We start from the raw sequence: 14,492 nt of genomic DNA, 5'->3' as shown, positions 1-14,492 counted from the left end.
TTAGCCATCCCACCCTGAGTGCACCTGGGTTGGGCCCATGTGTGTGCTTTAGTCAGCCATGTCCCACACACGCACACATTTCTTGGCATTGGTCGCTCAGGTCTAAGAATTAAACTACCCAGAATGCATACTGACAGGATGTCCTGTTGGCACAGCACAGGGGAGTGTGGGTTTCTTTGGTTGAACATTCACAGCAGTACCCCCACACATCAACACATATACCTTAAATGTCTCTACACAGATATATTATTGGATGTGGTTAACTCTGAAGATCTCTCTCTCTCTTTCTTTCTCACACACACACCTATAGATTCAGACAACAACATCCTCTGTAACTCAGCTCACTTATTTATCTTTACCTGAGGGGCTTTGTATAATTCCTGTTTGCTTCAGCGCTTACTTTCCAAAACACACTTTTCCTTTCGTACGAAGTAAGGAATACTGTGTGATTGCAGTTTAAAAATAAATCAAAAATACCTAAATATGGGTTGAAAGAGATAATTTGCCCTAATTCAACCACTAATAGGCTGTTTTTTGTTTGTTTGTTTTTTTAAAGGGTTTGAGTTTGTGTGAGTGAATAATCAGCAGACAAGGCATTTGTGTATTCTCTTATAATTTCTGCGTAAATCTGACACTGTATCCCCCCCCCCACACACACACACAAGCACACACACACACACACACACACACACACACACACACACACACACACACACACATACACACACACAATGACAGTGAATATAAATTGATTCTGCAAACCTTATTTTTGTCTCACTAACAGGTTTTATATCTAAGGTTCCCATAGAACAGGGTTGCCATGGGGACAGAGATTGGCTACAACTTTAGCCCTGTTTGTTTGTCTATATTTGTTTACATTTCGATAAATTGGCACCATGCCGGATTAGCTGTTAACAGTTCCTGTTTGCAATGTTCAGCCACAGTGAATCTAAAAATCTGTACATATATCATGTCTATGTGTGCAGATTTGACTGAGTTTTGATGCTAATTGTAGCAACTAGGCAATTACCTTAATATCCTTTCACCTTATGCAGCATCTTTGCTTCATGTGACGCCTCTCTCACAGTTTGAAAAACTTGGCATTCAGACGACATCAAGCGGTCCTCCCATTCATTTTGAATTGGGGTAGGGCTTTTAGGCTGCAGGGGGATGTGACGGAAAAAATGGAGTGACCTGCAGTGTAGTTGAGACAGATTCAGCTTCTGGGGAAAAGCAACCCGACGTCACCTTGTGGTGGCCAATCATGTAACCGGAGATCAGATTTGTTAGTCCATTTTGAGGCGGTGTTAGAGTCCCAAATTGCAAACTGTCAACATTGCTGCATCTATCACTGCCACGAAAAAGTTTTAAATGAACTAAAAGGGTAAAAATAACAAAACAAAAGCACTTATTGTGTAAGGGGCTGATTGTTTCCTGCAACAAGCTCTGCCTGCGTCTCTTTCTTTCTATCTTTCTCCATTTAAATGAAGCTGCCTTCAAGTTCGTTTGGAAATGTCAAGATCATAATGATATGACGAAAAACAATAATTGTGAAAAATGAAGTCTACTTGTGCTATATTAGGAGGTTAAAGAACACTAACAGGCCATTTAAGTGACACTCCCCACGCCGCACAAACCTGCAGCGATTTGCCAGAGCTGCCGGAGGCGATATGAATGCGGTCTAAGCCCACCTGGTGGCAACTTTCCTTTAAGGGGTTGCAGCCAAAACAGTTGAGAACATCTGATCCAAAATTGTGACAAGAGGAACTTGTTTTGTGTAAACTGCCGTGAACACTTTCCTCTTGCAGTCACAACAACTTTTGGGTATGTTGGAGCCCAAAATCTTGTGAAAATAGTTTTAAACCACTCTGCGTCTTTTAAAAATAAAAATAAAACCAAAACAAAAAGGATGAGCCTTACATATAAGTGAGGACTCCTCGCCCGCTTCGATGATAGATCCGTGACAAGGCTCCTCTTTTGGAGATATGAGATGAAGGCGTGATGTGATGGGAGCTAGGATGCCTCTCTCCTCTCTCCTCCAGTAATCTGATAGCCAGTAATGGGCCCTGTAGCCGTGAGCCTGGCAGCACTGCTCACTGTGGCAAATGTGTCACACTGGACCCAACATTCACTAAGAGTTAGTCGAGCGCAAGCCGCTGGGATATTGAGACTAGTAAAGTGTTTGTGTGGGTGTGTGTGTGTGTGTGTGTGTGTGTGTGTGCGCGCGGGTGTACATTGGCAGACTGACTGACAGGAAAAATGAGAAACTGTAACTTTCATGAATAGTTTAACCTTACAAAATGCTTTACAGTAAACCAATGCCGTTCTCTCTCACTTCCAGTGAACCTGAAGTTCCTCTTTCCCAGTCTGTTTATTTTAGAAAGGTGGCTTTGTTCTATTTACCGTACCCACTCCCTCTGCGGCCTCTACCCCTGTCAGACCAGTTAGGAAAGGGGAGCGACGAGGAAGAGGAGGAGCGGGGGGATGGGGGTGGGGGGGGGGGGGGGGGGGGGGACTTGTGCATGATGTTTGGACAAACGGACAACCCGAACAGGATATAGAGGTCTACAGCCTGTGGGTGTGTCGGTTTGGCCGAGGTGCAGCTCGCACACAAACACACACACACATACACATTCACACAATCATGGGAGTGTTCCCGCTGGAGGGCAAAGTCTCCCTTCCTCTTACACATTCATTCTCTCCTTTTCCCTCCTTCCCTTCATTCCCCCTTTTTCTGCTGCCACACCTTCTTCCTTTAGACCTCTCTTTCTCCTTCATCCCTCATTCCTTCTTTTGTGACAACACCCCCCAACACCCACCCCCACGGTTTAAAAACAGGAAAAAAAGAAAGTGTTAAAAATACTGAAGAGTCGGCCAACAGCAATGCGAAATTAGGCGGGAGAGGCCAAAATCACTACAGGGGACAATTATTGTTTGGGCTGTGTATATACAAACGGTTGTGTGTATTTGTGTGCACATGTGTGTGCGTTTGATAGAGCCGTTGAAGACAGTCCTAGAAGCCACTCTGTGTCCTTCAGAACTATTTGTCCCCTCCTTCTCTCCTCTATCCCTCCTTCCCTCTGTCTGTTTGGACCATCCTTTTCATCCCGTCATTTCACGCTGTCACTTCGGTTTTCACTCATCTTGTACACTGGAGCTACAGCCGCTGTGTGTGTGGTGTGTGTGTCTATGTGTGTGTGTATGTGTGTGGTTCCACATTGAGTCTAGGGGTTTAGAATAAAGGCAGGGCGTAAATTTGAACTTCCAGGTCCTGTTCCGAAGTCTGAAAAACCTTCATGATCACATTTGCATTTGTAATCACGTGAATTACTAAAAATACAGCCCTACAACAGAATTTTGTTGAATAGTATGTTCTGCATCTTACTCCATTTGTCTAGAAAAGGATGTTTAAATTTTGAAAAAGACAGAAAGTCACATCATTGTGCATTTAATATGTCTGTTTTTAGCTTGTTTTAACAAACACCATTTTCCATTGTGGGTTAAAGGTCATGAGCTTGACAGATCGAGCTCAGTCAAGTGGCAAGCAATGAGAATGGATACCTTCTTATGCAGCCTTTTTTTATTTTTATAAAGCATCTTATATTTTTTTATTAACAATAAACTATAACTATAACAATAACTATGTCTTTGAAAGGGGTTGCTCATAGTGACAAACTCAAAGAGAAATATCCCTCAAGTCGGCAGTTCCCCTCAGCTCTGGGTTATTTTAGCATCTTTCAGTTCATTGTGCTGGTCTTTGTTGTTTTGTTTGTTCACTCTCGCCGCGTCACAGCAGTTGTGAAAAAACTGTAAAACTCTATATATATCTGTACTCTACCAGGTCAACACCGAACCGCAGATAAAGTTGGCTACTAGCTGATAAATGTGGTGGAGAATTTAGCAGCTACCAATTTCTCTGAGGAGCTAGTAGAGACCAAAAATATAGTTAAAAACTGATGTATTATAGCTGACAGTACACGTCATGTCACGGGAGCCGCAACTTTTAATTAATAAGTGCTGCTCTGTTTCTGCTGGATGTATAAATAACCGTTAAATAACCCTATCAACTTAAAAGGTGATAATATATTGTTTTTGCAAGTTTAAATACAAATGGATAAACAGTTATAATGACGATGGTGATATAATATGCAGATTACCATGCTTGAAAAGCATCATGCATTGTTGTTAAATTTTGTTAAAATCACAATATGTTCAAATTCTTATAAAAGCGTAGCTGTAGTAAATGTTCATTTAACTCCAGGAACATGTTTCACCTTTTCAGAAAGACTGATATAAAAAAACAACTTATTGAGAGATTGCATTGAGTTAATTGAACTGACATCAGGACTTTGACGCTATACCCTCGGCTGGTTGTCATTGGACATGATGCTAGTTTTACAAAAGGAGGCCAAACTCTTCTTTGTTCCTGCTGCCCCCCCCCCATCCCCACCCCACCCCTTTGCCCCAGATCACCTACCTGCCCACACTCCTCATTGTTTCCACCTTCCTCCACCTCTCTCTTTGCAACTATTTCCTTCTCACTACCCTCATACACCAGCAGCAGCATGCAAAGAATAACTTAATCCATTCCATTTGCTCTCCTTTTTTACTCTCCCTGTGTCCTCGGCCCTACCCCTCCACCTCAAAAGTCACTATCTCTGAATCTAAAACGGGTCATGGGCATGTTTTAGGTGGTACCTCCCTTATTTTATTAACAAAAAATCCCCAGTTGAGACTACATCTGACCTGAGTGGGGAAAAAAGCTTTAAGGGGCCTTCTATGAATTCAGAGTTAACAAGAGAATACTTTAGTGCTTGAAGGAAGGTGACGGAGAAAAATAAAAGAAGGTTTCACAGTGTGGGAACGCATGTGAGATAAATGGAGATGTAGCGAGACCGAGTGTGTGTTTGCATGGTGTAATCGTCTGTGACCCTGGCAAGTTTTTTTTTTTTTTCTTTTCGTGGTTGGACTGTTTGGCCTTCCCCGAGTTCCTCTGGCCTCAGATACATCCAGCTTCAAGGTTTAGTGTGTGGTTCTGTGTGTAGATATGTGTGCGTTGTACAGGAGAGGAGAAAGGGGGCGATGGAGGTTAGAGGTGGATTTGATAGCACAGGACACTCAGACCCATCTCTCTCCCCTCTCCACCTCTGTTCAGGCCTTGATAAGTGGAGCCGGAGTCTGTGGGGGTTTAGGGATTCCTGTCTGGCACAAACACACACATGCACATAGAAACACACACACACACTGGGATCCGCCCGCTCTGCATTCCTGTGTCCGACTAAGGAAGCAGCCTAGCCGTCTTCCCCTCCACTCCCAAATTATCCCCTTCTCCTAAAGTCACTGCATACTTATCACACGCCTCTCTACCTCTCTCTTCCACTCTGACTCATACATACCTCTTCTATCTACCATGTTTTCGCCTCTCTATCCTTCCACGGAGCGTAGTCTTATCATCTGGTAGTGAGTCGTAAAATTCTTCATTAGAGCAAGTGAAACAGATCTGTTAGTCTAGTGACACTCGTTAATGTCATCTAATTGCAGTGCAAAATACAAATCCTCTTCACGATGGTTGTGAGGTGTCACCCACTATAGAAAAACACAAGAAACTACATTGAAAACATGGAATTAATCCATTGTATCAACAGAAAATGTTTTGCTCATCGCTCAAAACTCTTACATATACACTCTCAACTTTTCCTCTGTACCCCGTCTCTCCGCTTCACCCTTTTATCATCCCTTGTTTTCTTTACCTCCCCTTTCGTTATCTGACTCTGTTTTATATCTTTACCCCTCTCTCTCTCTTTCTCTCCCTCCCTCATTCTTTTCCTCCCTCCCTTTCAGGGGTGTGTAACAGGGGTTAGGAAGGGGTCATGTGGTCCTGCGCTGCCCTTCTCGCTAATGGCTTCTTAATGAGAGAGTGAGAGAGGCAGAGAGGAGCAGTTTTGAGAAGCTGGGTGAGATATCAGTAGTTCTGCTCAGGGCACTGACTTTCTGTGCATGTCCGTTTGAGGCTCTGTGTACTGTGTGTTCGCACACGCCTGCGCTATTTGACTGACCCCTTGCTCCATTTCGAGCCCTTTCTGAGCTCTATGTTCCTCTCCGGGGAAAGAGGAAATGACACGTTTGTAGCCTCGAATAAGCGGTGGGGCTCGTCACACGCAGTGTCCACTGGGTCTGGCTCGGTGGGGGAGGGAGGAGGAGAGGGTGGGGATGGGGCCAGCTCTTTAATTTGCACTGCTTCTACTGATTTGATCATAAGCAATTAATCTCTATGGCTCAGCTCGGGTGCAGTGGGGGGAGAGAGGATGAACACAGTCTTCTATATGCATACGTCCCTCGCCCTGGTTTCCCCCCACCGTCCACACAGTGTGATTTCTACTCTTATCGTAATCATGTGGGGACATGCTTTGGGAAATTTGTCTCTCTAGGTTGTCCCCCATGATTTACCCCTGCAGAACTGTGTTTCTTACAAGAGGCTCTCTCTTGTAAGTGTTGGTTTTCCAGACAAATATCGCTCCAAAATCTCCATCCTCTTAATCTAAAATGTTCAGTGATCAAAAGTTTGAGTCCTGCCGACACGTCAACATATATGTCACTTATAGGGATTTGTAATATTTTAAATTAAGTGGGAACATGAAAATCCAACTTAAAGAAGGCTATCAGTGAGCATAATCAGCTCTATGTTGACTGGACTGCTGAAAGGCTTGTGGAGTGGTTTGAGCCTTAAGGTCCAGATCTGTCCTTCCTTGGTCTTGAGATGCATCCAACTTTTAGGAGCTCAACAGTGTCACAGATCTTTATTCATCCACTAACACTAAGCTCGCTGCTTGCGCAGGTTTGGCCCCTTTCATCCATGTCTCATCCGTCTCCCTTCCTTTATCTGGTTAACCCTTCCCTCATTTTGACCCATGTGTCTGTGCGAGACACTGCAACTCCTTCCTTTACTCTCCCTTTCTACTTGGCCTCTATGTCAGTTTTCCATCTCCCTCGATCTCCCTTACCCTTGCTTTCCCTCACCATGGCACCATACTCCTCCCATGCTGAGGCCAGAGCTCTCTCCATTGTTGGAGGCAGGTTGCCAAGGATACAAGCACAGAGAGGCACAGTCTTAATGTTATAAGATGGAAGAGACGAGCATAGAGAGGGGAGAGGGGCAAGAGCACTTGTGCTCTCTGGTCACTGGGCAGACTGACCACACACTAATGCTCTACAGGAAACATGCAACACCCCGTCCCTTTGGAGTGTCCCTCTGCGGAGGGAGCACAGTTTGGAGGAACCCCTTGTCCTGGTCATCTGCTCTCCGTTTAACTGCTGTGACTGTAGTGTAGGATCGCAGCGTACATCTTCATGTGATGTATTTTTGTACATTTGTCAGGCAGCCACTAGATGGGGGCTCTTGGGCCACTGGTTTATATAGCATTTGCTCATCTTGACAAAAATCTTAAAAGTCAAAATTGAAAAATACTCCAGGATATTGTATTAATTAGTGGTCTTGTTTTTGTCTATAAGTCTTTTTTTTTTAAAACAGAGTGGAAGAGTTTGCCAGTCGGGTAGTATTATAGCACCAACCCTTTTATTCCAACATAGAATGATAATCCCAACTTGTATCCAATACAAATCAACCTGTTTCCTAAGTTTCCTGTACAGTTGTTCTCAGTTATGGTGCACTAATCTGACTCATCTTTTTCTGTGCACCATAAATTTGGGTGAAATGTGTGAATGCTTTGGAGAAGATGGCTGCACTTATGACATAGTGCTTACAGTTTATGAAGAATATGGAGAAGGTTAGAATTTAGCCAGATCATTTAAGCAAGTTGATTCGTCTTGGGGAGCAGGATGACATAATTGTGCTAAACTGGACTTTTTATATATGTATTTTGTTTCACATTTGTTTGATAGAAAACATACAGTAGTGCCAGGGAGGTAGATACAATATGCAATATGCATACATGAACCATTTTGCACCCTTGACTGGCAATGTTTGAGAAAAGAAGACTTTAAGGATTAAAAAAGCAGAAACAATAGACTGTAATAAAACCTCTTATATACTCTGGTAAACTGCTATGTACATCCTACAGTATGTCAGTGTACTCAAACATGTTTAATACGTGCATTCGGTGGGCTTGAAGGTGCACACAGTGCTCATACATTTTTTTTGCAGAAATGTCCTATTATTAGTTTTGCAATCCTCTCCAGACTGTTCAACTGGAAATATGTTGATTTCACCAACTTTGTTTGGTAGTTAAACTCTTAAATTCATTACCGGGGAGCAGTAAAGAAGTAATTACGGCTCAAGCTTCTGAGCTGGTCAGTGTGAGTCAGGGAGTGTGTTAACCCACACACCAATAACCCGCAGGCTCTGTACAGCATCCCCACCCAGAGTCTTTGTCGTTTTCCTCCTCCACTTTCCATTATCCCTCCCCTCAACTTCTCTCTCTCCCACCTCACCCTACAAATGCAACCCTGGACTGGGCCGGATGGGGCTTTTGGGCTTGTGCCCGCTCACCAGTTCCTTCCCACATGCATAAAGCGAAGACATAACCTATTTCTCTCTCAATCTCAATCTCTCCATCTCCCTCTCTTTGCTTTTAGCACAAAACCCTACGTGTCCGCCTTCCTTCCCCACCCAGCATTCTTTCCCCATGCAGACTTCTCCCCCGCTCTCTCTCTCTCTCTCTCTCTCTCTCTCTCTCTCTCTCTCTCTCTGTCGACTTCCCTCCTACCCGCCAACTCGCTCAGCCTCACCCTACCTTTCATTAGCCCACTCTTTATCTCACACACTCACTCGGCTCACTCTCTCCCCCTCCACTCCTATCTCTCCAGCTTTTACACTCCCTGTACTCTCTCCCTATTTCTCTCTTTCCTCTCATTCTCCCCCCCTTAGTTGCTTCGGCTTTTGTTTCTGATACATCTTCATTTATTCCTTTTTCCCTGCTGACCCTATTATTTTTATATTCTCTCTCCCTCTGCCATCACTCCCCCTCTTTCTCTCTCTCTCTCTCTCTTTCTGTCTCTCTCTACCTCCCTCCCACTCCTCTCAGTCCCTCTAAGCTGCATTAACTCCCCAGATTACCTTGAGCCCTGCAATCCTCCATCCCCCACGCACTCACCCGCTCCCTCTTTCCCTCCCTACCTTCACTTGTTCACTTGCTCACTCAGGCTATGTCCACACCAAGGTGACTAATTTTGAAAACGTAATTTACATTTGATGAGGACAAGCATTTTCATATTCTTTTTTGGAGAGATCTCCCTTCACACTGAAACGTAAAAACAGGAAATTTCCAACTGCCAACATCTGTTAAACAATGAGACACAGCGGGCTGTCACCTCTTGCTCTCTGTGGTTAACTGTACCATGTCTTTAATACAGCAGAATTCATTTAGTTATGTTTCTGTTGTCAGACAACTGAATGAACAATTTGATAAAGAGTCATCAAAGCTAACCAGGCAAACTTAACTACGCTGTGCTGGGATGTAGCATTGTGTGATAGTGTGATATTGACAAATTGAGTGATCACAGAGAGGATAAGAGGCAGCAGGAAGTTCAATAAAAGTCCACTTTTATTAACGTCCTCTAAATAAAGTGTTCTACACAAGAGAAGTAGACACTTATGAGACAGGAGTCAATGGTACAAACACGTCTTTTGAATAACTTATTTTGCAGTTAGCAAATCAATTTGCCAGACAACAGTTAGCAAGCTAGCTATTCAGAACTTTAATGAAAGTCTTGAAAAGAAAATTCCAGGGTTGAATAACCAGCCCAGAACAAAGAAGATTGAAAGAATTTTGGAGAGCTATTATGACTGACTATGGCCTCGCTGGCATGTTAGCTCGCCAGCTACAGACTATGATCACTTTTTTGTGTGAGCAAAATATATCTACCAGGCAACAAACCCTGGTTGACACCGTAAAATCTATCTTAAGGACTTTCAATTTTGCAAAATGTAAACGTAACAAAACATGGCAAAAAAAACAAAAACGGGGGCAATGGCTTCATTTCCTGTTGATTCCTGGTTCAGTTGTTTTGTCTGTATTTTCTTGTTGAGTTCTGATGTCTCTTTTGTATTTGTTGAGAGTTTTTGAGTCTTTTAAAGGCTATACATTTTGTGGTGTGTGGCAATGGTTTATGCTATATACTTGTGAATACATCAGGAAACATTTAAAACAATTATAAGCTTGTGTGCTTGATAGTATGTTCCAGATATGTAGCGTTCATTTCTGAGCATACATCAACCACTGTTCTGAGTGTTTAAGTTTCGTATTTGGGTGTCGAAAACGCCGGCGTAGTGCGGACAGTGGGCCACAACGTAGAGAATTACATTGCATTTTGAATTTTAGATGCTTACTGTAGACATACTCTCACATACTCACTTGCTCACCCCCACCCTCCCTCCCACAGCCTCTGTAACCTCCCCCTCACCTCTCCTCACTCACCCCTTCACTCACCCTCCCACCCACACTCCATCACCCCACCGTCCACCTCTCACCCCACCACTCTTGCAATCGCTGTGCTCCTCTTCTCTTCTCTCCTCTCCTCCCCTCCACCCACACTCTCTCTTTTACTCCGAGCCCCCAGCAGTACCACCATCACCACCAGCACCATCATCTCTCTCTCTTCCATGTCTTTTACCACTCTCTTCCCTCTGTCCCTCCCTCCTCTAAAGCCTTCAGGCTCTGCTTGATTTATGCTTGCCCTCCCTATCCACACACACCCCACCACCACCACCACCATCACTACCAGCACCACCACCCACCCTTCCCTATCTCTCTTAGAGGTTGTGGCCCGGCTAGTCCCTAAAAACAACAGAGAGAGAAAGAGAGAGGGAGAGGGAGGGTGAGAGAGAGAGCAAGTGAGAGAGAGGAAGACAGAGGGAAAGAGAGAGAGAATAACAACCTCTTTTACTTTCCATCCTCCCTCCTTTTAACCCGGCATTTTTTTCATTCCCCTCTCCCACACTGCTTTTTAAATTGCCTCTGAATTCTTGAGCTGTTTTAGTGCCTCACTCCCCCTTCTCTGCTGAAATTACTTTTTTACCCTCTCAAACTCTGGCATGCTGAGGAAGCAAGTTCCACCTTCCCTCCCCTCTTTGTCCACTCGAGAACAAACATGCACTAATCGCATGTCCAGTGTACGGAGCTGTTTGTGAAAAAAGACTTTCTCGTTCAGAAGCATGTCGCTGTATTGTCACATAGACATTACGGCGAACAGCAAAGTCTTGTGACAACACAGCTCTTGTAATGCCATGTCTTTTTTAACCTCAGGCTGGCTGAGGCCATTAACCAGGCAGACTAGGGGAAAGGCTTCTTTCTGTGTCTTTCTCTGTCACACACACACACCTACATGTACACACAAAGATACACAGTGAGAGAGTCTTTCTCTTTTGTTTGCACTCCCATACTCAAACATGCACACAAGGCCTACTTCCTTCTCTGACAGCTCTCTTGTGGTCGACAAGCCTCAGTAACTCGTTGCTTAACCACCCTGAACTTTTTCTCTGCATTGTGTTTGGCTACTGTCTTTGTTGATTTGAAGGCTTGGTGTGTGTGTGTGTGTGTGTGTGTGTGTAGCTGGACGTGTTATCAACAGCCAGGTCATGTGTGTGCGTAAGTGTGTATCAATTTATTCATCCTTTTATCAATCTATCAAAGATCTGTATTTTTTGGAAAATGGAAACCCCCTCACACAACAGTATTTGCCTTCATTTAGAGGGGAAGGAGGTATTTGTTGAGAAACACACATACACACACGGACACACTCCTTGAACACAATCAGAACAGAAGATCAGGGGTCAAACCGGGTCAGTTGACCCTTCCCTCCCTTTTCAGGCCTTCTCTTTCCTCCTCTTTACTGCGTTAAAGCATGCTCTCTAATAATACAACTCCCCGTGTGACACACACACACACATACACACACACACACACACACACACACACACATACACTTAACTCAGATATACAGTGCTGCCTCCAACCACAGCACCATAAAATTGTATCTTCTATCCATTAGCTGTAACTCTCTCAATGGACGATAAACGCAATATCCCTCACAACACATTTGAAGTATAGTTCAACACACATCTTTTTTATTCCAAGGCAAGTCTTATTCCGCCTTTTCTTTTTCCCACTCAAGCCCCCACATAGCTTGCAGCATCGCTCACGCATGCACACACACAAACACACAAACACACACATGAACAAAGAGAAGCACCATTTCCACATATTTGTCTCTCCTTTTTAAAAGGGGGTTTTATTTAGCATAAATGTTGAAGCCAAGGGTGCCCGGCTACCATGGCAACCAAATTAAACGGAGGATCTCTTCAGAAAGCAGAAATCTAAATTATTCGGACTCTTTTATGAAGGGGAAAATGAAAATTCCCTTCACTGTACAGAGACCGCTGCACTGTGAAGGCAGAAGAAGAGGGGGGGTGCTTTTGTTTTTTGTATCTGACCATGCTGTTCAAAGCCATATTATGCCAGTGAAATTCATAGCTTGTTTCATGACAAGCAGTACGTAAACACTCAGCACATGTGCACAAAGGAATGATGTAACCCCAGTGTCTCCAGAATTCCAGATAAACCTATTGCCTCTGAAAGACACCACAATATGTGTGTCTACAAATCCTCGGAGAAACCCGGCACACATATGATGAAACCCATAAGCTGCGTGCATGGGATTAGCTGCGACTGTTTCTGGTGTGGTAAATGATTTTATCTGTCGGAACAGGATGAGGTTTAAGTAACACACCATCTACATAGCGCCGATAAAGCTTACATAAGTGAAGGAGGATTATGTAGTCTATTCCGATTACTTGGTGTGGAAGCCTGTTTGTGGTCAGCCGAATACTAATTTCTAATATCTCACGCTTAGTCTCGGAAATGCGGATGTATCCTCAGAAAGCAGGATACTGTATGTTGCGCGGCAGTCATCAGGACAGACGGAGTTCTTTGCTAATGTGTAGAGTGCAGATGTTAGTTTCACACATTTTCCGAATTTTGACTGTTACTTGCGAGGAGAAATCTGCAGGGTGACTGAAGCATTGTTACTCTATGACTGCGAGGAGGGCGGACATGTTCCATCTGTAGATGCACGTGTCCAAGGGATGCTGGGGAAGGTGGTCAGAGGTCATTCACTTGTCCAATGAACAGATGAGTGGAGGGAGATGGGGGTCAGAGGTGACACTCTTTTCTCTCCCTCTCTCCCTCGCTTCCTCTCCTTCCATTTGTCTGCCTCTCCTTTCTCCATATACGTGTGTGTGTGTGTGTGTGTGTGTGTGTGTGTGTGTCTGTGCATGTGTGTGTATTTGTTGTTGGCCCACAGCAGATCTATGTTATTGATTGACTCTTGTGGCTGCTGGGCTGCCCACTGAAGGAGGGGGCAGAGCTCTAATGAATTCCTGCACCTCATGCCCCTTGCGCCAACCCTTACACCCCCTGCTTAATTAACTTTGTGTGTTGTGTGTGTGTGTGTGCGTGTGTGTGTGTGTGTGTGTGTGCATGTGTGTGTGTGCGTGTGTTTATGTGTGTGTGTGTGTGTGTGTGTGTGTGTGTGTGAGCACGGGCTAGGGCGGGGGTGTGCGTGAATGCATGCGTGTGTGTTTTGTGTGTATCTTCTGTGTTTTTCTCCACAGCACGACACCCCCGCTTTTACACTCCCCTGCCTCTTTTTTTCTTCCTCTCTCTTTCTGTCTGTCCGTGCCTCCACTCCTCTGTCTTCATTCCATCTACTTTATCTCCTCTTTTTATATCTTCCTCTGTTTCTGCAAGAAGTTTGATGGCCGCTGATTACTCCGTATGTATGTCACTTTTATCTGTCACGCCCCATCTCCTTCTCCCTCTCTTCCTGGAGCCTCTACACCTTTCAGATCTATGCATGTATGTGCAGCCGTGCATACAGAGCGTGTATCCGTCCATCTGATCTGTGATCATTTATCTATACTGAGCATGAAAAATGACAAAATTGTGTGTGTGTGTATATGCGTGAGTGACACAGAGTGGTCAACCTAGAAGGCTATGAAGAGCCCGTATACCCATCGGTATTCCAGACGTGGAGGCAAACTACTGTCTCTGTCACCTTGACTCCCCCTGCTGCAGACGAGCTCCAGGCTGCACAGGAAACACTTAGCACTACCTTGACTGTAGTTAAAATGGACAATAGGGCTATTCTGTTCTCCTGCTCTCATGTTATATTTCCACTTTTTCTTTCTCGTTCGCTTCTCCACTCTTTTCTGCTCTCTGCGCCCTAGCATCACCCCTGTTTCTGTCTGCACTTTGTTTATTCCCCATTACCTTTAAGTATGATTTCAGCCGTCACAGCATGGGCTGTTGTGCAATGGTAGACTTATATATTAGGATGCCAGAGAAGGTTTCTGTCCAGAACAATCACACATAATAACGCACACACAACGCGCAAGTCTGCATTAGCACTCAGAAGTCTGTGTGTGTGTGTGTGTGTGTGTGTGTGTGTGTGTGTGTGTGTGTTTGCGTGTGTGTGTG

The 14,492-nt window shown here is 44.3% G+C and overlaps 1 protein-coding gene across 1 annotated transcript in view; it reads left to right on the top strand.

Annotated features, from left to right (window-relative positions):
- Positions 1 to 14,492, top strand: part of zbtb46 (zinc finger and BTB domain containing 46) — an 80,938-nt gene that overhangs the window by 32,633 nt on the left and 33,813 nt on the right. The window lies entirely within an intron of this gene.

This window comes from Echiichthys vipera, assembly GCF_963691815.1.
Source record: "Echiichthys vipera genome assembly, chromosome: 9".
Lineage (NCBI taxonomy): Eukaryota > Metazoa > Chordata > Actinopteri > Perciformes > Trachinidae > Echiichthys > Echiichthys vipera.
Note: the sequence above shows the minus strand (reverse complement) of the source record. Positions and strands in the feature narration are given on the sequence as shown.